We start from the raw sequence: 25,386 nt of genomic DNA on the forward strand, positions 1-25,386 counted from the left end.
GAAAACCATTGGGCTCCCTGAACCTGATTAAAAAGATCCGGAATCAAAGGAAGTGGGTAATGGTTCCTTACGGTGACCTTATTCAGGTTACGATAATCAATGCACGGCCTAAGACCACCATCCTTCTTCCCCACGAAGAAGAAGCCAGCACCTACAGGAGAAGTCGAGGGGCGAATGAAACCCTTGGCCAGGCATTCTTGGATATACACCCTCATAGCTTCACGTTCAGGACATGAAAGATTAAATATCCTACCCTTAGGAAGCTTGGCACCAGGCACCAAATCGATGGCGCAATCGTAATCTCTATGGGGGGGCAACACCTCGGAGGCCTCCTTAGAAAACACATCGGCGAAGTCCTGAACAAACTCAGGAAGCGTGTTTACCTCCTCCCGGGGAGAAATAGAGTTAACAGAAAGACATGACATAAGACATTCATTACCCCATTTGGTAAGCTCCCCAGTATTCCAATCAAACGTGGGATTATGCAACTGCAAACAGGGAAGACCTAATACCAGATCAGACGATAATCCCTGCATCACCAGTACAGAGCACTGCTCCAAATGCATGGAGCCAACCAGGAGTTCAAAAACAGGAGTATGCTGAGTAAAATAACCATTAGCAAGGGGAGTTGAGTCGATACCTACTACAGGGATAGGATAAGGTAAATCAATAAAAGGCATCTTTAGAGACATAGCAAATTCCACAGACATGATATTAGCAGATGAGCCAGAATCCACGAAAGCACTGCCCGTGGCAGACCGGCCAGCAAACGAGACCTGAAAGGGAAGCAAAATTTTATTGCGTTTCACATTAACGGGAAATACCTGTGCGCCCAAGTGACCTCCCCGATGATCACTTAGGCGCGGAAGTTTTCCGGCTTTTTATTCTTGCGCCTGGCACAGGTGTTCAGAAGATGCTTGTCGTCCCCACAGTAGAAGCAGAGACCATTCATTCTGCGAAACTCCCTACGTTGTCGAGGGGACATGGAGGCCCCGAGTTGCATAGGTACCTCCGAGTCCTCCGTGGAGGGGCGAGGGGACGGGACCTCGGGGGGGATCGCAGAAAAGTCAGAGGGGAACACATTGAAACGTTCAAGCTGACGTTCCCTGAGACGTCGGTCAAGTCGTACTGCTAGGGCCATAACCTGGTCAAGGGAGTCAGAAGAGGGGTAGCTAACCAGCAGATCCTTCAGGGCGTCAGATAATCCTAACCTAAACTGGCACCTTAGGGCCGGATCGTTCCACCGAGAAGCTACGCACCACTTTCTAAAATCAGAACAGTATTCCTCAACCGGTCTCCTACCCTGACGTAAGGTCACCAGCTGACTCTCGGCTAAAGCAGTCCTGTCAGTCTCGTCGTAAATGAGTCCGAGGGCAGAGAAAAAACGATCAACAGAGGAAAGTTCAGGGGCGTCAGGAGCCAAGGAGAAGGCCCACTCTTGGGGCCCTTCCTGGAGTCGGGATATGATCATACCCACCCGCTGGTTCTCGGAACCTGAGGAGTGGGGTTTTAGGCGGAAATACAGTCTGCAACTCTCCCGGAAGGAGAGAAACGTCTTACGGTCCCCTGAGAACCGGTCAGGTAACTTGAGGTCGGGTTCTAGAGGTGAGGTGAGGGGTACTACTAAGGCAGCGTCACCCTGGTTGACCCTCTGGGCCAGGGCCTGGACCTGTTGGGAGAGGCCCTGCATCTGCTGGGTCAGGGTCTCAAGGGGGTCCATGATAGCGTCAGCGTAGGAGAATGGTAGACTAGGTATGGGCTTGTAATTATGTAATGGCAGGAAGGAGGTGAAGGGAAAGTGAGCCCTAATCTACCCACCGCCCTGTCCCTGCCTACTTGCAATGACCCGCCCTAGGCGACGGGGTACAACTGGGCGGCGGTCCCTACGCTGTCTAAGTGCACGGGAGAACAAACAGGGAACACGCAAGGGAAGGGGCAGTAGCCCACGGAACGCCGCGAGGAAACGGAACGGTGAACGAATAGTCAGGACCAGGATGAAGTGGAGTATACCAACGTGAGCACGGAGAAGGAAGCAAGCCAGGGGCAAAGCGAAGCAGGTTAAGCGGAACTGCAGCAAGGCAGAAGCACGGCAGAAGCAGGCTGGGGCAAGCAGCAGTGGGGCCAGGAATCCAGAAGAATTACAAGCACTGAGGAAGAGAACACGGCAGGTAATAAAGGACAGGGGGCGGAGCTAACTCCGACTGACCAGGCCGCGATAGGCTCTCCCACTCCTGAGCCTGCCACCCTGGTTGGTGGGAGACGGTGTCAGTCCAACAGGTCTGGCCTCAGGTGTGGATTGATTAATCCCAGGAGTGTACCTAGACGTAGTACCTGGCAGATCCCTAACAAAAACGCTCCCTGGAAAAAGAAGCGACAAGGCCTTTTTTCGGCTGTTTCCATTTCTGACCTCAGAGAAAGTGTTTTTGCAGCGCTCAATGGCGCTCAATGGCCGTGGCCGAAAAACACGGCAAACAGCATGCAGGCAGGCAGGCCTGCAAAAAAACCCTGTGTGAACAGGGCCTACAACTGAAAATACACAATAATAATAATAATAATAATGAAAATAATAAAAATAATAATAATGAAAATAATAATAATGTAATAGTCTAACTATATAAATAAGGTAATATCCAGTCTGGACGCCATTATTGTCCTGAGGGGCTGTCACCGCTTTTACCTCACACAGAACAGAACATTTTCACTAGAACTAATATTGACACGAGGAGGACATTGCCAACAATAGGTAATTCTAGGACTGGAGACAGAAATTTATTTCCATTATGGCAGTACTATAGATTACCTGACAGGGCACTCGTGTCCTATACATGTCTATTATGTAAATACACAGAGCAGCTCTCCTCATCACCTGGCCGCGCTGCTCCTTCCTTTATACCTCATGACACAGATTATATTATTCCAGAACATTCCTTCATAATCTAAGCGGAAAGGTCGCGCATCTTTCAGCCAATCACAGCGCGTGCCCGTTGCCAGACTAGAACCCTATAAGAGCTCTGCAAGGAGACACGCGATTGGCTCTGATGATCATGTGATCGCGTGAACGAATTTTGGCCACTAGGGGCAGTATTTAAAATTACATTACAGCAATAGAGTAAGTATTTATACAGCGTAGATGATAGAGAGAGAGAGAGAGATAGGAGATAGATACAGTAGATAGATTAGATAGATAGATAGATAGATAGATAGATAGATAGATAGATAGATAGATAGATAGATAGATAGATAGATAGATAGATAGATAGATAGATAGATAGATAGATAGATAGATAGATAGATATCACATAGACACTATATATATATATATATATATATATATTATTTTCTTTCTAAACATTTTCTGTTATAACATTGGGAAGCACTTGCAGCTTACGTACAGAAGGCATTGTATTCTTCCATAGAGAAAACTACATGCGTAGTGTAGTGCATTAGAGCTGTCAGTTACTCACTGACAGCAAGCCTAGTGGGTCCTGTCCTTGGCTTGGATTGCGCCGGGGGGCCACCGATGGTGTTGTAACCCCTTTAAAGCTGCAATCGCTTTTGAACGCAGCTTCTAAGGGGTTAATCGGACCACCACGATCAGTCCCAGCACATTGAGTAGTGATAGCCTGCTGTCGGAAACAGCAGTTATCACAGCTCAAGGAAACGCCGGGGGAAAATGGCGCTGCAGTTTTCCCATGACGTACTATTCCGCCACTAAGCGCAAACGACGCGCACAGCATGACGGAATAGCACGTCAAGCAGTGGGAAGGGCTTAACCAAACCGCTTGCAGTCAGCCATTTGAGCTGGTTTATGGCCAGCATTAGACCATATTGGATTTTATTTTTGTTAGAATGCTTTTTTCTTTTTCTTTTTTCTTTTACTTTTTTTTTAAATTTCCCCCCAGCTACAAAGGGGTTTTCTAGTTATAAGAAATTGATGGCCTATCCTCAGAATAGGCTATCAATATCCGATTGGTGGGGGTCCGACGCCCGGCACCCGCCCACTCAGCTATTTTCAAGGGACTGTGACGCTTACTATCACTACTTGTACTGTGGATCGCCGGCACACTTGTAGCGGCAGTTCACAGTATTAAAGCCTTCTTCCAATTGAATAATACAAGGCTGTAATAATGTGAACTGCCGCTACAAGTGTGTTGGCGATTCACAGTATGGGAAGATAAAGAATGAAGGAGAAGCGTCGCTCATACAAGCGAAGCGGGCCTTTCATAACAGCTGATTGGTGGGGCTGCCAGTAGACGGACCCCCAACCGATCAGATATTGAAGGCCTATCTTGAGAATAGGCCATCAAATTCTTATGACTGGGCAATCCCTTTAAATGATACTGGTGGTTATTTACAGGGGACACTCACTCTCAACCACTTCTGTCCACATGGACAAACATAAAATACCTGGTGTTCCTTAAATATGTCCAAATGCAAATACAACCATACCTACATTAAAGAATAGGGTACTGCAGTCGAAGATGAACATGTACTTGGATGATTAAGGACCTTACTGGTCTGAAACGCGTAAGCGTGGTTCGGGGATTTTTTGTTTTAACCTCATTGTTTTAAACATGACCTAATAAACCTTATAACTTTTATCTTGAGTGCTGGATATACCTACACTATACACCACTATTGCCAATCTACTTGGATACCTGCAAGCTTCACAACGGCAAAATAATATTCCAGCATGTGATTATCTATATCACTGCACACCTATTAACAAAAAAAGATGTCACAATAAAGAACTTGTGCCTATGAGATTCCGTACAGTCCTGACAGATGGGTTTTGATGAGTGGTGATGGACAAGGTGAGTGTTGTGGGGTTGTGTGATCCATACACAGTGAAGCTGGTGGAATATAAGGACTCCCTACCCCTTGTTGTAAATCTATAAGACCTTCTAGCTGTTCGTGCATGCTGGAGCTTGTAGAGGGCCATAGGTTACTTAAGCCTTACCCAAAGACTCCTGTTTTATTACAACGTACAGTTTATTTGTGCACCTTCTTGTGTTTCGAAGGGGGTTTCCTGTGTCCGCATGTGTTTCATGTTTAGCTTGCTTATAGCAGAGCTTTATGAAATAGAATCAGCGCAGCGCAACGTCTACAGAATCGGTCTAATAAAAGAAACACTAATTTGTGCCAAGCTTGAATGGCAGTTTAGAATTTGCACTCTGAAGGCACCTAATTCCTTTGATCCTGTGTTTTCTCCAGAATTGTGAGATACTCTCCAGGGAGAATGCTCTTTTACTGAGCTGTGGATGTTCAAAGCTTATTACGGGAAGCCTTCCTCCTGCTTTTAAATCACCTTCTGTACAGCAGACACCACTGTATGGAACCATAGGTTTAGCAAAAAGAAAAGGGGGCCTTGTTCTGGGGTCAGTACATCATGCTTTAACACAACTGCCAAGCTGACATATAGGGAGCCATTTAAACATCTGGAAATAGTTTGCACCTAGTTTGAGTAAGAAATAGCTGCATGAAATCCATAATTTGGGAGTTTATTGTATAGCCAGGATGAACGTCAACTGTTTGATAAGTTGTTTTCTTGCCCAGAACGGTTCACACGTATTTGATGAATCTGGTATTCTTAGGTTTCACCTGTTTGATTATGGTTTAATTTCCAAACATTTAACGCTGAGTGGGATAGATTTACTAGAAGGTGAGTTAGAAACATTTATAGGGTTATATGGTGATATGATTATGTAGGAGATTGCAACTATACTTCACCCAGCAGGAGTTCACGTGTATTAAATACACATGAATTTGTTTTTCCTGTGCACAAATGTGGTTGCCGTGCGGTCCTGTAATCCAGATGCCTCCTGTATAATTTTGATATGTATAATACATCTGCTTTATTAGTGTGGCAATCTGATCAACTCACCACGATAGCTACAGTCAATATTGTGTGTCTGCATGAGGCTTTATGCGCACATTACGATTTGGATCAAGTGCTATTTATGTCCCCCTGATTGAACAAGTAAAGATTATGACCCCCAAGAGGGACATAATCTTCACTTGATCCAACGAGTCTTGTTTTAGTCATAAAATAAAATACCATCGCGGTCGTACCCCAGATTGCGAAATATGGGTCTTTGGGATTGTGGACACGGAAACAACGCCAGCTATGGTGTATATGGAAGTTGTTCCTGATAGACGTGCTGAAACCCTCCTTCCTATTATTCGTGGTTCGCCGAGGTCCGAGGGTGCGCAGTAATTCCTGGGCGGCCTGCAACAATATTCAACCGGCACCGAATTTGAGTCAATCACAGTGATCCCAATTTTACATTCAATTTTCCAACTGGTGCCCACACGCAACACATAGAGTCTTACTGGAATAAATATACGGCTCGTATCAAGACAAAAAGGGGTGTTCTTCGTGATTTGCTTCCTACATATCTTTCAGAATTCATGTGGAGAGATCGGTTCGGCAAAGGCACATTTAACACTCTGTTTCTGCATATTGCAGAGCAGTTTCCTGTTTAGGATTATGCAGTATGATTATGTTTGTTTGTTTATGTTTATTCTTATTTTTATAAATAAATTATCACTAAAAATATTGACATGGGACATATACTTCATTTGTGTTAACAACATTTGTGTCAAGTGAAGTCTATGTCCTGGGGGGACATAATCTTTACTTGATCCTATGATTCTGTACTACCTCCGCCTCTAAGTTGTATCTAGTTGTAATACGACATTTACAGACTTCTATAGGGCCTCTGGTTACATATTGAATCTGACAAAGAATTGGAAGACATATTTGTGAGCCGTTCTACCCACCGTTAACGTTCCTTATAGAGGAGAAGAATTCCATGATACGGTGTACAGACTCCGATACATGCCTCTAAACTGTAGCTTTACATCTGTTGTGAAGCTACAACCCCCAGCATGCCGGGAGTTGTAGTTTCAGTATCGCTGGAGAGCCACAGGTCGGAAAACACTGATCTAAATAAAAGTACAAAGAGATGCTGGCACCAAAACAAGCAGAGTTGCCATACCCTGTCATCTGATATATACAATCCAGCATCTGAAATAGAATCATATGTCACTGGCAATTAGAGGAACTTTTCAAGGGCTTATCAGTAGTAGTAGCACTAGAGAAAAGCTTGACTGCTACCATGATGGTGTCACAGCAGCCTCTGCCAACCAACATCTCAAACTGATTATCAGCCCGTCACATTGTGCCAGATCAGCCTGCAATTATACAATTACATTGATACAAGCTTTCAGCGAGTGTTTATTTTGCCTGCCAATCATCGAGGTTAGTGGAAAACAAAAGATGGAACAGCCCAATCTGAAGAGTTTCTCTTGTCTCTTGTTTTACTGATCTTCCTCCATATTCCTCTAACCTCTCGGTTCATTTATAGTTTTTATCTAGTAAACCATCATAAAAACGCTTGGGATCTACCTATATTTTCCATTAGTCATCTCAACAATTATCTAATGTAAGGATACATGATATATATTGACCTTCGTTTGCATTCTACAACATTTCAAGAACAAGACAAAATTGCTCACCGGATGTGTTTCTATTAACAACCCCCAAAAAATTTGATGCTGTGCATGATGGGTTTTCTTATCATCACTGCAACCATTTATTGTTAAAGAACCATTGAAGATAAAATGGTAGCTGCGCTACGGAATAGAAATATCGATAATATATAACTATACGTCAGAAAATTCAGAACTAGATCTAAAGCGAAGCTCCACTTTTGGCTCATTCTGGTTACATAGTCATCAAATTCAAAATGTTGCATATTTTCTTTCCTTTTTATGTTGTTTTCATTTATGTTTCAGCTTTTACTATCTGCTGCTACCTGGAAAACCATCAAGAATCAGTTAAGTTGCTGCTATTTTATCTTATTATGTTTTCTTTTTTTATGGCTTGTGACAATACTCAGGATAGGCGAGTCATTACCGTAAGGGTATGTTCACACGTAGTCAACAAAAACGTCTGAAAATCCAGAGCTGTTTTCAAGGGAAAACAGACCCTGCTTTTCAGACGTTTTTTTTACCAACTCGCATTTTTCGCGGCGTTTTTCGCGCCGTTTTCGCGGCGTTTTTTACGTCCGTTTTTGGAGCTGTTTTCATTGGAGTCTATGAGAAAACAGCTCCAAAAACGTCCAAAGAAGTGTCCTGCACTTCTTTTGACGAGGCTGTATTTTTACGCGTCGTCGTTTGACAGCTGTCAAACGACGACGCGTAAATAACAGGTCGTCTGCACAGTACGTCGGCAAACCCATTCAAATGAATGGGCAGATGTTTGCCGACGTATTGGAGCCGTATTTTCAGACGTAAAACGAGGCATAATACGCCTCGTATACGTCTGAAATTTGGCCGTGTGAACATACCCTCAGGATTTCTGATGGACATTACAGCTTCCAGATACCCTGATTTAAATAATGAATGCTTATTTTTTTGGGTTGGATATCCTTGTATTTCACCGGTGCTTCAGGTACAAGCATACTGGATCAGTCATCAGCAGCTTGTTGGCATTTTCCAGGTAGTAAAAGAGGATTTTTTTTACTGCACTGCTTAGAGTAATATGTACTACAAAATATAGTAAAAGGTAATAAAGATATACTACAAAGTTGATATCTTTTCCATGTGTTGACTATATAGTCAATGTCAAAGGTGGCGGTTCAAACTTTTTTAAACTACTGCAGCCAATAGTGGGTTATGACATATTTCTTAACACCCCACCCAGTTCTGTATCAAGGTTTTTCTTTTTCGAGTCATAGGGTATGTAATGCATGTCTGACATAAACGTGGGATGATTTGAGTGAAACAAAATGCAGTCAGCAAGTATTATTAAAGGGGTTAAAGTATTATTAAAGCGCTGATGCATTGGCGGCACTCCCGGTGGTTGTTTACATGTACATAGCATGTGACCGCTGCAATCAACCAGAGGCCATGCGTTGTATTTCTAGCATTATGTCAGAAATACGATTTGTCACCTGTGAGCCCTGCTGAGCCCTCTGATTGGCTGCAGCGGTTACATTCTACGTGCATGTAAACAACAACCCGGGAGTACTGTTGGAGACTCAGTGTTGTATCGCCGGGGCAAGGATAGGTAAGTATTTATTTTTTGGTTTATTTATTTTATTTCCAGCCCCTTATATTAAAAAAAATTCACACCGGATAACCCCTTTAATACCCAAATGGTTAGTCCATCCCTGATCATGGGCTGTAAAGAAAAAGTAGACCATCTCTAAGTGAGACAGAAATGATAAAAACAATGTTGTTGCCAATGGCAAGGAGTAGATAGAAAATATCAGGTAGAATGTCATTGGCTCCTTTGGGTAACACCTTACTATATATGTATCACCTTACTACAATAGAGGGTAATTACTTAACATAAATGTGAAATACTATTCCCTATTCTGACCATGTTACGAGGTGTTCAGCAGTTTCGCAGGACATAGTGTGAGGTTTACTTAAGATCAGCGTAAGCTGGAGACAACCAATTACAAAATTCAGTCACACTTTTACATTTTCTGCAACAGTAATTCACTTTATGTACAATTATTTTGGCTGATTGAACACTCGTGCAGTAATTCACGTGTAATTACTCCATAGTGAACAAATCCCACCATCTCCTTCCTGCTGTGAACTTCAAACCACAGGTCAAAAATGCAGATGAAACAGATATAATCACCAAATATTCTCCCTGAAATATTAATGAGATTTTAATTTAGTGCTTTTTAAAATACATCTTTCATCAGCGCCTCTTTATTGAATCATTATTTTATTTAAACATTTTTAATCACATTAAAAAAAATCTAATGAAGTTTTTGGCTGTGTGCAAGATATTGAACGGTGAATTGTCTTCTTGTTAAATGAGAAAAAGGTCCCAAGATTTATTCTGGCCTAATTTAGTTTGATTAAAAGGCAGCGAATTTCACATCTGCGACATAGATCGTAAACAGCAATTACGTATATGTTTATTTGTTTAGCAGTGAGAAGGCTGCAGAGCACATAACGGAAGGAAAATTATATTAAAAACAGTAAAATAATACTAAATACAGCAAAGAAAGGAATACGTTTTCTTTTTTTTTCTGTTTTTATTCAACATTTTAACAAAATTTATGTTTAACATAATAGGAAAAGTAAAAGGGGATCGGAGGGTGTAAAGAAACAGACGCTATCGATGCGGTTCAAGAAACTTTAAGGTCTCTTGCACACGACCGTTGTGCCACTCGGGCCGTTTTTGACGGGATCCGAGTGGCACCCGATAGTCTTCACGGACCCATTCACTTTGACGGCTGAATCGCGTCCGTGAAAAGTGGTCTGAGTCTCCGATCCGAGGAAAGATAGAACATGTCCTATCTTTCCTCGGTTCACTGACTGGACTCGGGAGGCACACTCGGTTTTGTGCATGAGCCGTAACATTAGGAAAGTTTGTATTGAGGGTCTAAGAGCAGCAGGAATTGTCCCTGGTAGCCCCAGTTGAGAAGAGACCACTCTCAGGATTACATTTTCTAATGAGAATAATCTACAGGGTGGGCCATTTATATGGATACACCTAAATAAAATGGGAATGGTTGGTGATATTAATTTCCTGTTTGTGGCACATTAGTACATGGGAGGGGGGAAACTTTTCAAGCTGGGTGTTGACCATGGCGGCCATTTTGAAGTCGGACATTTTGTATCCAACTTTAGTTTTTTCAATGGGAAGAGGGTCATGTGACACATCAAACTTATCGAGAAGTTTACAAGAAAAACAATGGTGTGCTTGGTTTTCACGTTACTTTATTCTTTCATGAGTTATTTACAAGTTTCTGACCACTTATAAAATGTGTTCAAAGTGCTGCCCATTGTGTTGGATTGTCAATGCAACCCTCTTCTCCCACTCTTCACACACTGATAGCAACACCGCAGAAGTAATGCTAGCACAGGCTTCCAGTATCCGTAGTTTCAGTTGCTGCACATCTCGTATCTTTCCCATATACTAATGTGCCACAAACAGGAAGTTAATATCACCAACCATTCCTATTTTATTTAGGTGTATCCATATAAAAGGCCCACCCTGTATATAGTATAAATAAATATAATTTATATCACATCAATTATTCCACATTATTCTGTAAAGATACTAATGGGTAAAAAAACTGGTAATCCAAGACTTCGGTAATCACCTGGGATTTATTATTTCATACATAATATAACATCCAGGAACTAAATGTAAATACACCAAAAACATATCCAATAGTTGTGGGATTCATGTTAAAGGTCAACACCATATACTGACACAAAATATTTGGACCCCAGTACAATTCTCTAAGAATTTTTTTCTATCGTTAGGGGACCTTGTTAGAAAGGTCCCCAAACGATAAACAGATTACAAAGTGTGCCACTACTAGGATCCCCATTGATCAGTGTGGAAACCGGGAAGAAAGTGTTTGATTTCCCTGCAGCACCACTGCAGGAGAAATAAAGCATTACACAGTACTCATTAAAATTAATGGGCTGCTCATGTAATGCACAAACTTTCTTGGTCCACAAAAGAGAGATGTTCATTGTTGCCACTCTTTACTTTGGCTAATAGATGAGGTTCTGAACTGAGGACCCTGTTCTATTAACTCCAAATGGGTTTTCCAACTAGACAACCTTTTAAGCAACAACATGTACAACAGATTTCTTACTGTATAGACCTGTCATACAGGCTTCCCCCTAGTTCAAGTTGCAATACCATCATTTGTTATGACAATGGAAGCAATAGACACTATGTATACAGGACCTACAACAAGTCTACTTCCCATCCCATACTGACCTGTGAGATTAGGTGCACACTATAAGTTTGGCATAGATCCTCTATGAGCTCATCTTAGGTATTACCTGCTTAGTACAGTAGTGTTCAAAAAATAGCAGTCCAACATTATTAACCTGATAAATCAATGTTTTTGGTAGAAGTGATGTTTCTACATAGCAAATAATTTACTTGTAAGTGTAGTAGAGTAGTAGAAAAAAAACCCACACCCAACAATTAGGAAATGCCGCTCATTCTGAGTAATTGATTCATTAATTGAAAGGGACTTGTTCAAAATAATGGCAGTGAGGAGTTAAATTGGTGAAGCCATTCATTCTGTGGAATAACAGGTGTCAATTTTGGCCCTGATTTAAAGTAAGGGGGTGGAAAATGTTGCACATGTTGGTTATAGTGGATTTCCTTCTGAAATACTGGGAAAATGGGTCGTTCCAGACATTGTTCGGAAGAAAAAACTACTTTGAGTAAAAAGTTGATTAGAGAGGGAAAAACATATAGAGAAGTGCAGAAAATTATAGGCTGCTCAGCTAAAATTATCTCAAATGCCTTAAAGTGGCAACCAAAACCTGAAAGACGCGGAAGGAATTGGGGAACTGCTGTTCGAATGGATCGAAAAATAGTGAAAATGGCAAAGGCTGCTCAGTCGACTGCGCTATTGATTCCGTCGAAAAAACGGAAACCTGCCGCAACGGTGACAAACGGAAACCATTAGCAATGTTACCGTCACCATTGATATCAATGGTGATGCAAACGGAAGCTGTGGTTTGTGTTTGACTTTCCGTTGAGGGGTTCACCCGACGGATACCTCAGACAGAACCCCGGAACGGAAGTCAACGCTGATTTGAACCGGCCCTAATATAAATTTTTCTTTACTTTCTGTAAAGGATTAACACAAACTGGATAAATGTTGTTATTGTTTTGATTTGGAATTGAATGTGTAGTATTTCCAGTGCATTTGCATTTAGGCAAATAAAAGTTAAAATGATTTTGCGCTTTATTTGCTCTTTTAAACTCACTGCTATTTTTTTGAACACTACTGTAGCTCTCATATTGCTTTTACTGCTCTAATAAAGCCAATAATAAAGCAGAAGTGATATGTCTAGTCAAATGGAAAATCCCACTTGAATATTCACTAAGCCCCCCCTAAAGTATTTACGCATTTTAATATCGTGTCAGCTGTGAAACCGTGATCCAAAAATATGACATATTTAACATCTCAGTTTCAAGAATAAACAAGACGCCAAGGAATCCATCCAACAGGTTTCTCTAAGGATTCAACTAATCAAGATTAAAAATGCAATAAACTAGGAGAAATATCACAAAACGAAGGGTAGGGGAGATACAGCAGCTTCGGGATCCAAAAATGATTAGCATGATAGGTCAATGACTTCTTTAATTGAATCATTTCTGATCATTCATAGCATAAAGATGCAGTAAGAGATTTCGTTATATTTCAGATGGCTTCCTTACATCATGTCAGACTTTGTCTTAAGCAGCAAATTATGTTAATCCTCCAGCAAGTGATATTGATTTTTTTCCCTAACAATCGATCCTTAATTTGGATTACATCATTGTCCGAGGCAGTTCCAGACATGATAGGTAATGCTGTGAAGGCCGCCGCTCATTACCGAGTCTCCTATGTCCAGTTTTCCATCTGTTAATGATCATTCGAAATGTAAGGAATGTGTTAATCACCTGTTAGGACGTTGTTATCCAGATGGCTGACCCACCAAACCTGGACATTAAGAGCTTCACCTGCTGGTGCATTCATTAGGGACATTCACTGATCTGTTCACCATTAGTTATTGTTTTATGATTACAAGTGGTCATCTGCCTGGCTGGAATCAGCTACCTTCAACACAAAGGTTTACTTGGCAGGAGACAGGATGTTTTTATTTTCTACATAAATGGTTTGAAGAAACATGAGGATACTATGGTTTACGAAAAGAGAGTATCCGGCACAACAATTTGAAAAAAGGTAATTTTTATTATTTTGTTTTTATTGCCAGTGGCAGAGTGCAACGTTTCGGTCAATACGACCTTCTTCAGGCACTGAGCCGTGCTGGATATATTGCATGGACGAGCGCTTGTTGAAGGAATAGCGGCTGGCTGCTTTGTCATGGCGCCATGCAAAGCGCTGGAGCTGCTCTGAAAGCTTATTATAGGAACCTTCTCCAACTAACCAACACGATAACGTTATATTATAGTAACATTATATTAATACGAGACAAGCCCTTCTTCATATAGAAGCCATGGGGGGTGGGCATACTCATGACTGCCCTATATTAGTGAGAGCAGAACTGGCTGCTCCATGTATTATAACAACTGATCCTCCAGAGTTTCTAAAGCTGGACCTGCGTTGATCAAGTGATCGCCAGTTGGGCTTCCATTTAAGAAAAAACATAAGACAACCTATTAAATGGGATATTCACGATACAGACATGTGATATCTACAAAATATGCCATACATGTCTGTCCAGTTGGGAGTTCACCTCTTGGATCCCCACCTATTGGAAGAATATTGGCAACCAGGACAATATTTATAAAACCAAGACAGCGTATGGTGACCATGTATAGGAGAAGATGCCCTAAATGTCTGAAGTAGGAAAACCCCCTTTCATTTAACTTATTTTACGAGATTGATCTAATTCCGTTCCCTATAATATTTAAAGAGCCTCCATATGAAGCATCAGTTTAAAAATATATTTTTTTTTGTCAAAAATTTGAACAGGTAGTGACCTAACAAAGCATAGTGCATGGCTGGAAAAGTATACTTACAGAATCAATAGGTCCGGCATACGAAGGGGTTAAAGTAAACAAGATGTAAATATTGAACATCCATCACTTCTGTGGCTGTTCATTTAATGTATTTACATAAATTAACGGTCAGATTGTGATTAAAGCATTAACATAAAAATGAAATGTGTTAACACGTGAGCAGTCATTTTCTTTGTCCCCTCCATCATTAAGTGATCAGTAGGTGCTAAAAATAATAATCCTGTATATATGGAATGTGCATTTGATGAGGCTTCTGAGCATGGATCAGGGTGGGATTGCTGAGTGTGGAGCATGCTGCACCTGTGCGGGTCTATGTACTTTGATGTTTTCAAGGTGCCAAAATGATCTGGAAAATAATATTTGGCACATGTATTTTTATGGCTATTGCAATTCATATGTTAACAATATGTACAGAAATAATAGCTAGAAGTGATGAAAATTATGTAATTTTAGGTATGGCTGTAATTTAAAACAGGTTTGATGCATTTATGGACATTACTAGGAATATTTCCCACTTGCAGATGCTGATAAAGGGAATATTTTAATATCTATATAAGCCTGCGTGATAGTAAACTACATAATGTTTTAACACAATATGTCATGCCTGCCACAAAGCACTGGAAAGGACCTACCTGACTTATATCAGTACATCTAGGGACCACGGAAATGAAATTGATGTCCTACTACTTCCTAGACCTGCATCTGCGAGCTCTTCTCCACTATTCTAGGTCATATGAGACCATTGCTTGTTTGCTCACCCGTTTCTTACATTTGTAAGTGATTATGTTATTTTGACACTTACATTTCTACATCACCCGGGGTGAATTATCATGGACTAACCTGATTTGCATCCCATCTATTTTCCAACTGCAGGGACTAACTCTATGTTATGAACACGCTACAAGTTAGATGTCTTATTATTGAGAATGCTGTTATTTATTTGTTCCATATACCAATAAACCAAAATGCTAGTGATTGCCCTCATCCATCCTGAATTAACTACTGCAACAATATCCTTTGTGGCCTACCATGAAGATGAATACTAACCCTCCAATCTGTACTCCACTCATTCGTCTCTCCTCTTACTCCTCCACTGTCTCTCCTCTGTCAGTCCCCAAAATCCTTACCAAGGTATGTCCGACCTGTCACCTATGTTTATATCTATAAATTATTCTCCAGATGCCAGCATCCAATCAACACATGACCCTTATCATGTCACCTCTTAGTCATAGTCATGCCTTTCACTCACGGAGACTACTATGCAACAGACCATTTGACAGCCTATGCTTTAAGCCTGTTGCTTCGGAGACTTTGACAGAACTGGCAAATCTCAAAAAAAGGAAAGTTTTCCTTTAAATCATGATCTGCTGGACTTGCTCAAAGTGTCTCTTTCTCTGGAGGACCCAACATGCCTGGCCATGCCTGGACATGGACGGCCCATTGATTTAATTGAGCAACATGTATGTCTTCATTTCTCCTCTGGGGGTGCCGGAAAGAAATTGTACAATTACTGCCAGGTTCCCTTTTAAGAAAAACTGATTGCCCATACTGGATAACCCATTTAACTTTATAACCTATGAAAATATTTCTAAAGATCCTTTTTTTTTTTTTACTATTTTTACTAATTATTTTGGTAAACAGGTGAATAAAACACCAACATTTAATTAAAAAGCTTTCTAAAAAGAAAAGTTTGGTGTGGTCAAGAAGGAGTAACAAACCTTTCACCTTAAATAAATCCTGAAAGACTTTAGAGTATTTCAGGATTACTGGTGCTGTAATAAATACATAATCCGTTTGTTTTTATGTAAATTAAAAAATTTCACATATGGCTCGAATCTAGATCCTGCGAGTAATGTAAAATCAGTATGTAGCTAGAGAATGAAGACACAGGATTATACCTACCACTGGGCTGGGGTCGTTGTCACATAGACATAATCATTCAGCAAGAAGCACTTGACATAATGAGAGTTTAACAACAAAGAAGCCGAGTTTCCACTTTCACCATGAATTTTTATGAAGAACCCAGTATTTATCAAGACATGATTAATGTTATGCTTTTATATTACACATTCAAGATCTTATTATAGTTTTACAACAATGATGTCATCAGTCATGTAATATGTACTTTTCTATGAGCCACTTTAAGGGCGGAATTAATGCGTTTTTTCTGTCCAGAATTGCGGACGGAAAAAACACAGCAGAATACAGTAGCAGCAAAGTGGATGAGATTGAACAAATCTCATCCAAGCGCTGCGTAAGTATTGAGCGGAAAAAAACACTCCGAATTGGACCTGCATTGCAGAATTTTATTCCGCAGCATGTCAATTGTATTTGCGTAATCGCTGCATATTTGCTGCTGGTTTTCCCCAATTAATTCAATGGGGAGGTAAAACCCGTAACAAATAGAAGTTGTTGCATTTTTTGAGGCAGTTTCACAGCGATTCCGCCTCAAATAACGCAACTCTGAATAAAAAAAACACTATACTTACCTAGGAGTCTGTGTTTCTCCCTCAAAGCCGACCTCCTGGGATGACGCTTCATCCCGTGTGACCGCCGCAGCAGCTAATCACAGGCTGCACAGGTCTCCCGGGATGAAACATCATCCTAGGAGGACGGCCTGCTAGCAGGCCGGTTAATGCAACAGTGTTCCGCAGCGGACATTCCGGACGAAAAACAGTTTGGTGCGCTTTTTCGCCCGGAACTCCCTGCGGCGCACAGGGAGGATACGCTGCGTGCTTTTACCAAATGTTCATCAGTGGGTATGTTATCATTGAACCACATCAGAAGAAAACATCCATGAGGTCCGTGACCTGGAAAAGCTCAGACTTAATGCGACATAGGTATACAGTGGGATATGTCGTCCATAGACTCCCATGGTAAAAAACGTAAGTTGTGTGGAATAGCGTATTCTAATATAGTATGCCATACATTTTTTGTAGTATATCGATGTATACCGGCCAGACAGAAGCCAAAAGGACACTCTTTTGGCCTCCATCGGGTAACTGGTGCCTTATGGATACGCTTCGTGTGTATGCCGAGAGCTTTTCCCGGCATACACGCTAAGAGTGTACTTCACTAATGTGATGTGAACAGGACCTAAGAGTAACAAAGGATACACTAAAAACATTTAAAACACATTGGGGGAGATTCGAATTTTGTCATAAGGTGCATCATTTTACAAGTTGCGGACAGTATGCAACTTTGGTGCAACTTAGACACGTCGTTAATAAATTTGGTGCCTTTTATGACTTCCCTTTTACTAGACCCTTTTGAAAACTGCCGAGGTAGGAGAGAAAACGGTGAAAAACGCATAGTAAATTTGGTGGGTGCCATGTACTCCACTATTATACTGCAATTTATGCTAGAATTCTGATGCATTTTGCTTAATAAATCTCCCCACCCTGCAATAAAGCTGTGCACTATTGGAAAAAGTTATATATTCTTATTTACTCACAATTAAAATCTCAATGTCATGCGTCTTTGGGTATGTTCACACGGCAGCGTCCGTAACGGCCGAAATTCCGGGGCTGTTTTCAGGACAGCGGCGCGTAAATATACGCCTCGTCTGAACAGACAAACGTCAGCCCATTGCTTTCAATGGGCAGATGTTTGTCAACGCATTCAAGCCGTAATTTCGGACGTAATTCGGGGGTTAATACACCCGATTTACGTCCGTAATTAGTGTGTGTGTGAACATACCCTTTAAATTAAAATAACAATAAATAGGTAGAGAAAAAAGGATCGCACCTTTTCGTATACCCTAATGCCTGTAAGTTACTGTATCCCCACATGCAATAACCTCTCATGTTAATCGCAATTAAATTTTTTATATATCCATATATTGGGCATGATGTTATTTTTGTAGAGTTTTAATATAAGCACATTTTCAATGTCGGATACATTTGCATTTGGGCACACGATATTATACACATCGGGCGATACAAGTCACATGGTCGCGAGTCAGACGTCCTTGGTCTTTATGACAGATACTATAGGGCTAAAAAATGAGTCCTGTTTCTTTTTTTTACAGCTCATTCAGTTCAGCTTATTTCAGCCTCCTGATTGCCTGGCCGCTGCTTAGAATTTCAAATGAAATCCGTGCAATCCACTGAATTTAAATCAGCTGCAAACAGGCCGGAAAATAAACAGGTGATTTTCAATCTCTGTCTGAGAAGGGAAGGATTCTGTTGTCCCTTTTCCTGCGAGATGCCGACTGATGAAATGTTTGACGCATGGATCAGATGGTACATTTCGACACTGCTGTGTTGTGATGAGCAGGGCGTACAGACAATGGTTGTGATGCCCAAACACATCTCAGCCACGGGCACAGCAGCCAGCTATGAGTTTTCTGTCCTAATTAGACCTGGCATAAGCAAAAACTTGTAGATTATTCTGAATTGATTTACATTACTGGACACTGATTTTTTATTGTTTGTCTTCCAAAAGCAAGAACGCAAACACGATATATGGAAATAGATAAATAATCCAAAAACTCGCAGCGCTATCAAATGCAGTAAATTCAAGTGATTTTAATCACTCATGAATGTAACATTGCAACATTTTAGCCGACTAAGGCCCCCTGCAAACGACCGTGCCTGTAATGACTGTCCGTGATTACGGACACGGCCGGCTGCTGACAGCCACCCACATGTGCGGGTTGTGCTCCAATAAAAAGTATGGTAGCATAGTCCGTAAAAAGCAAAAAATAGGACGTCCTATCTTTTGCGGAGCTTTTCTACGGCACGGACACCTTCTCGTAAATATGCGGAAAGGTGTCTGTGGGCAATAGAAGTGAATAGCACAGTAATTACAGACCATGATTGCGGATGAATTCTACGGTCGTGTGCAGGGGGCCTAAGGCTGTGTTCACATGTTGCGTTTTTTTACTGTTGGGGAGAAAAATGCATCTAAAAAACTCATGTGTTTTTTAATTAGCCATGTTAGCTGTAAGCCTATGACTAGTAAATTTAAAGCCAGATTACAGCTGAAACACCTTAAAAAATGCATGGATAATAAAAGATGCATGCATTTTAGGGTATGTGCACAAGACAACACCAAATACGTCTGAAATTACGGAGCTGTTTTCAGGAGAAAACAGCTCCAGAATTTCAGACGTTTTAACAAGTGCACGCGTTTTTCGTGGCGTCATTTACGGACATAATTGGAGCTGGTTTTCATTGGAGTCAATGAAAAACGGCTCCAATTACGTCCCAAGAAGTGTCCTGCACTTCTTTGACGTTGCCGTAATTTTACGAGCCGTCTTTTGACAGCGACTCGTAAAATGACAGATCGTCGGCACAGTACATCGTAAAGCCTATTGCAAGCAATGGGCAGATGTTTGCCGACGTATTGGAGCCGCCTTTAAAATGCCTCCATTACGTCTGAAAAGAGGTCATGTGCACATACCCGTATAGATTCGTTTTGTCTCCCCAACAGTTCAAAAAACGCAACAAAAATGCAAAATGTGAATTCAGCCTAACTAGGGCTTTTCTCAAGCAATGCATTTTATAAAGATGCGTGCGTATTCATGACATCATTACAGTACAGTCATAGTAAAGTGCATACTGTCTACAACATGATATAAGTTCTATGAATACCCAGAACCATTTTATGCACTTTACTAAGAATGTACTGTAATAAGGAATATTATACTTAAAGGGGTGTTCCCAAAATCATAAATGATCACAGAACTACGGAATAGGTGATATTTTTATGATTGCTGGGGGCCCCACCGCTGGGACCGCCACCCATCGTGAGAACAGGGGTTTCAGGGGTTTCAAACCCCCTGGACCTCCTCACTGCATTCGCTTGAATGGATCGTGGTCAAGCATGTGCCCGCTACTCCCTTCACTGTCTATAAGTATGACGGAAAACAGCCGAGCGCTGTACTCGGCTGTTTTTGTCATTCCCATAGAAATTGAATGAAGCAGCAGAGTGCATGCTCGACCACCGCTCCATGCGGTCGGTCGGTGAGGAGGATCGAATGGTTCGGGTCTCCCGTTCGGTAGGGGGCCCAGCGGTGGGGTCCTCAGCTATCAGAAAATTATGACCTAGCCTGTGGATAGGTGATAATTTATGACTTTGGGGATACCCCTTTAATTTGTGTTTAATGATGCAATGAATACGCATCTTTATAAACCGCACCTTATTTGCACTATATTGCTTGAGAACATCCTTAGTAAGTTGGCTGAAACGTTGCGCTGTTACATCCAGGGATGAATAAAATCACTTGAATTTATTACATTCGGTAGCCCCCGATTCTTGGAATATGCTTTGATGATCCACAATCGGAGTCTGCCTTCGTTGGCACACCAATGCAAAGGAGTTCACATTCTGCTGCTTTCTTTGGCATCTTAACTAGAAAATATAGATCAGGGTATAGTAAAGTTATGTTCACGTGGCATTTCCGCCACGGATTGCGACTGACATCCTGCTCCCTACATTTAATGAATACAGTCTGCAACAATGGTGGTTGTATTTTTCTTCAGAGAAGTGGCAGGAAATTTGATTTAACTAATGCTTCTTTCTCCAATAACTAAATCCCTTCCCATATGTCCCATTAGGTTATGTAAACAAATGATGGGCATGTGAATATCATCAGATGTGGGTTTTCCTTGCGTCTCGATTATCCAGAGTGGAGAACTTCTTACAAAGAGAGTCTCTGGCTGACCAGGCTTATCCATGTACTAACTGGTCGGCCATTCATTTGAGCTTCGCTGCAAGGGAAATGTATGGCTGGCCGCAGCTTCCCCCAGCGATAATACCTGATTACCAGGGGATTCTGAGGTCAGACCTTAGACAAACATTGTGTCCTCATCAGACACCTCCATATACAAATATCAATATTATTTACAATTAAAATAATATATACTTGTGATGTATAAATGTATTTAGCGCAAAGAAAAACAATAACAGTAAATATATATATATCCAGTCGTCATCCCCTGCTGGGTCACTTCACAGTAAACCACACAAGTAGAAAAGGTTTGCTACATTACCTTTAATGAAAGTCTGCTGATCTTCAGGCCGTACACGAGGTGCTGACGCAAGTTGAAGAAAGTCTCACTGAGAACATCTATTTGTTTTATTCTCTTATAGACGTCACTGGACAGATGAATTGTCGGGTGAAGACGCAAGAGACGATTCCTGGAAAAGACCAAAAATGATGCTGTTGACCTTTTTGTTAATAACCTATATGAAAACCTTGAAATGTAATATTACATGTACATCTGTCTTCAGTAAGTATTGCCCATACCAATGTTAGAGTGCAAGCTTTTCTGTCCAGGGTGTTCACCTGAAAAGAGTTTTGTTTTGTTTTTGCAACGTCATATACATTTTTGTGTGGCTTGGTAACACATAAGGCTTGTCCACACGTAGCGGAATTGCTGCGTATTTTCCGTCCGGAATTGTAGACGGAAAAATACGCAGCAGAATACAGTAGCAGCAAAGTAGGTGAGACTCAACAAATCTCATCCACGCACTGCGAAAAAATTTCCTTGCAATTCCTGCTGCGGAAAGTGGACTGAATTGCTGCGTGTCACCATCTTCCAGAATTGAGAAAAACGCCGCAAATTCCGCACCATTTTCTGCAGGAAAAACCTCAGGAAATGGTGCGGTTTTTTCACGGCAGAATGTCTGCTAGTTTCTGCCGAATTGTTGCAGAAATTTTCTGCAGCAATCCCATTACATGTGGTCAAGCCCATAGACAGATTTTTTTTTATAGATAATTTCTTCTTTATGTAAATTAGTGGAATTTATAAATTATCAAGATGGAAAGCTAATGCAACGCAAAGCAAATAATGACTCACTTTTAGTTTATAAAGTATATATAAATCTATTATTATTTGTCGCTATTATTTCTGCATCACTTTATGTAAACATGGTCATTTCTAACATCTTTATATAATATTCAACCATTGTTCTATGTGAATTATTAATTTTATTTTGGAGGCCAAGACCATTTGCAAGAGTGTCAATTCACCTCTGAAAACCATTTTATCATTTGCATATATAATTACTCTATAGTTAAGTAACATTTTAAGTGCATTACATTCCTTATACTGATCCTGATATGTAGCCTGTACTATATCCAGAGCTGCATTTACAATTCTGCAGGATTTAAAACTAACATTTTCCAGCATTCCTTACTAGCAGATAGTCAGATACAGTTTGATCTGCATTGCTTTGCATTAAGGAAACTGTAGTCTTTACAACAGGCACTGTATAGTAATCTGACATAGGAAAAACGAACTGTTCCATTACATATTAGAAGTTTAGCTAAGTTGTTAGGGGTGTGTCTGACGATAAGCTTGTTGACTGTTTCCAATATCAGCCAGGAGAATTGTGAATGAAGCTCTGAAGTATAATCAAGGATGTAACTCAGTATTAGTACAAAATAAGTAATGTAATTTACGCAGAATTTAGCTTCGGCTCTGTTGGAAGATCAGGCTGGCCGTACATTGCCCGTGGTGGGCGACCAGTGGTCACTATAGAGACACTGTTGTTCTGGCTGATAGAGAGGGGTCCTGAGCAGAGTGCCCCTTCTATGATTCCCATATGGAAAAGGGTTCGGGTTCATATCATTGTTCAAATCTATAGATTGCTATATAATTCCTATAATAAGCTTCCAGAGCAGCTCCATTCAGACATGGTACATCCCCTGAAATGGCATTTTTAACTTACAAGTCTTCATGGTGTTCACTACTCATGGACCATGGGACGTTCTATGAGATGTCACTCGCAGTGTATAGAGGATTTATAGGCAGGAAGATTTACTACCGACTGTAGGCGTTCGGGCATTTGCACTACGGCTTCGTACAACTTCCGAATTGAGCCCTATTGTTCATCTGTATGCCTCTGATTTCATACAAAATCATGGCATGTTGCATTGGGTGCCATATTGCTGAGCTTTTCCTCATTACAAGAGATAATTCCAGGGGAGAATAACCGTATAATACAGCACTGTATAGAGTGCCATACGACAGCCTACAGACACTGCCTATGGCTCTGTACGACAGAGATGCGTGGACTCCATGTGCCACCATACAGTCTCCTCTACCGTGTGCATGAGGCCTTAGGGCTCATTCAGACGAACGTGAATAAAATCCGTGTGCTGCGCAGGGAAATCACGTGCAGCACACGGACCCATTGATTTCAATGGGGCCGTTCACACATGCAGGAGTTTTCACGCAGCGTGTGTCCGTTGTGTAAAACCCACTGCATGTCCTATATTGGTGCGTTTTTCACGCGCCTATCGCCCATTGAAGTTAATGGGTGCGTGAAAATCACGCACAGCACACGGATGCACATCCGTGTGCTTTGTGTTTCATGCACATCAATTCAATTGAAAATAATAAAAAAATATGTGCTTTGCGAGTGCGTGAATAACACATGCCACTCGCAAAGCACACATGCAATAATACACCTCACACGAACCAGATTCACGTGCGTTTTTCACGCGCGTGAATCTGATACGCTCGTGTCAATGTAGCCTTAGGAGGGATGTCAGGCTGTTTATGGCCACCTAAAGTACAAGTTGCAAATGCCCAAATGCAACTAAATGTAATTTACCTGAATGTGTCCCCCTAAACTGCATCCCTGTAATAATCAGCAGCCTATCTTAATCCATAGTTCGTTTAGTCAAGAAATAGAGGAAAAAAATCCTAATTCTGTCTAAATATGCAAAGTCAGGTCAAGGTTTTAAGCTGGACAAATGTAATAGTCTTTTAAAGGAAGAACCTTAGAGTTTGTGCGGTTGAAACCCCTTCACTTTCATTCTATCTTTTAAGTACCTCTGCTTAATAAAAGCCATCAAATATCATTGGGAAATATTACTATTTTTTTAACTGCACTAAAGAATTAAACCAGGAGCAAAAGGGAGAGAGAGTGAGTGAGGATGAGAGGGAGGGAGAGAGAGAGAGAGAGAGAGAGAGAGAGAGAGAGAGAGAGAGTCAGGTTAAGCTCAAAGACACAGAGAGAGAGAGAAATGGACCAGATTATACAAAATTAAAAAGCAAATTCAAGCGGACAATTTGTGCCGAGTGATTGCAAGCAATTACAGGCCAGCTTTTCTGGGAGGAAGGGTGCATTATTTCAGCTTAAAAGGAGACTTTATTCATTCCTGATCAGCTTCTCCTGCCATTCTCTTTTATTCTTGGCTATCAATTTAAAAATAAATAAATAAATCTTTACATTTTCAACCCCGGCTGAATGAAACCCTCCGGCTAGTGAGTAGGATTTAAACTTCTCGTCCGCTCCTTCCCTGGCCCCTGAAAAACCAATTTGCTTCATAAAAAAGCAAAATACACACACACATACACACACATACACACACACACACACACACACACACACACACAGCACAGGCCATGTTTCTTTTAGAGATTTTTTTTCCAGCAATCACACTGTAATTGTCAGGCAGAGGACAGCTTTGATGTGAGGAATTATTGTGATTATGGTTACTAATGTTGGACTATGGATATCACATCTAGGGTATAGGAGAAATACATCAAGGCGGAATTTGGGAAAATGGTAACTTAAATGTATCCCATGTGTTACCCAGGCAGCAGTGCAGGTAATTGCGCATATGGAAGGTTGACAAGGTCAATTCATATATGAAATATCAAGATACTAGAGTTATCTGTATTATTTTTCATTTTATTTTTAATTTGTGTATATATTATTATCATTTGCTTTTTTATTCATGTTGTGGTATATTTTGTTATTATCAGTTTAGATTGTGAACTGTAAGGCGTCATGTGTACAAAGAGACCCTAAGGTCCCATACAACAGAGCAGTAGGCACTCCGTGTGCACCATATGGTATCTCTGTATGGCACC

General features: G+C 41.0%; 1 protein-coding gene across 7 annotated transcripts in view; it reads right to left on the reverse strand.

Annotated features, from left to right (window-relative positions):
• The window catches only part of ZFHX3 (zinc finger homeobox 3), a 718,852-nt gene that overhangs the window by 312,414 nt on the left and 381,052 nt on the right, over positions 1 to 25,386 (reverse strand). For all 7 annotated transcript variants that reach the window (XM_075838516.1, XM_075838515.1, XM_075838512.1 and 4 more), the window contains one exon: positions 21,547 to 21,694. The gene's annotated coding sequence lies outside the window, so the exon portion shown is untranslated. The remainder of the gene's footprint in view (positions 1 to 21,546; positions 21,695 to 25,386) is intronic.

Source organism: Rhinoderma darwinii, chromosome 9 (genome assembly GCF_050947455.1).
Source record: "Rhinoderma darwinii isolate aRhiDar2 chromosome 9, aRhiDar2.hap1, whole genome shotgun sequence".
NCBI lineage: Eukaryota > Metazoa > Chordata > Amphibia > Anura > Rhinodermatidae > Rhinoderma > Rhinoderma darwinii.